The sequence below is a fragment of the Rhincodon typus genome, chromosome 11 (assembly GCF_021869965.1).
Source record: "Rhincodon typus isolate 14 chromosome 11, sRhiTyp1.1, whole genome shotgun sequence".
Lineage (NCBI taxonomy): Eukaryota > Metazoa > Chordata > Chondrichthyes > Orectolobiformes > Rhincodontidae > Rhincodon > Rhincodon typus.
In genome coordinates this window covers 29977813-29978686 of record NC_063342.1, presented here as the reverse complement: position 1 = coordinate 29978686, position 874 = coordinate 29977813, and the positions used below count along the sequence as shown (strand labels likewise).

Genomic DNA, 874 nt, shown 5'->3' with positions numbered 1-874 from the left:
ACAGAATTCAATTAAAAGCCACTCATTTTGCTTAAAAATCTCAAGTTATCTTAATCTCTCTCCTTCTTAGAGATAAATCAATTTATATACAGATTTGAAATCTGTTGAACACTTCAGTCTCAACTTTGACAGCCTTAATCTATCTTTTAAAGTTGAATATGAAGAGTTAGAGAAGTATTCTATTGAAGTATACTATTTAAGTACACTAAATCAATCAATCTTCACTCCTAAGTGTGTAAGCAAATCAACAAGATAGTTACCTTTATGTTTCCTTTCCTATAATTTCAGAATTCATCAAGTAATGCTACTGCTGGGCTATCGTGGCATCCAACTTTCCATTTTATCTCATATCCTTCTCAGTGCAGGTGAGAGAGCTTACAGCATCTTCTTCCAATTCTCACTGTATAAAAATATCTTAGGGTCTTTGTCCCATTTAAATGTTGTTTTGGAATTGCTTGTTTAAAACCATTCAGTTGAAACAAAGGCCTCATCAGAAACTTGAAAACAAATTTTCTCTTTCAGATGCTGTTTTAATCCAATCTGTATTTCGAGTCTTTTCCTCTTTAATTTCAAGTTTTAAGGATGGTTTTATTTTTCTCACCTATAAAATAATTTAAAACAGACTGCAGTACCTCAGCTGTTGAGAGAAATTACTTCAAAAGCAGACTCTAGCAGCTGTTTAAATATACTAAATACATAGAGAGAAAAATTACATTTGGCCCATGAACCCATTCTGGGAAGTGCTATTTTTTGGATAAGACTTTAAACTGAGGCTCTGTCTACTGAATGCAAAAAATATCATGGCAACATCTGAGGAGATTTCTCCAATGTCCTGGCCAGTATTCATCTCGCAATCCACATCACTGAAATCTGA

The 874-nt window shown here is 33.3% G+C and overlaps 1 pseudogene; it reads left to right on the top strand.

The window, feature by feature from the left end:
• Window positions 1-301: 301 nt before the first annotated feature.
• LOC125484417 overlaps window positions 302-874 on the top strand; it is a 20513-nt pseudogene continuing 19940 nt past the window's right edge.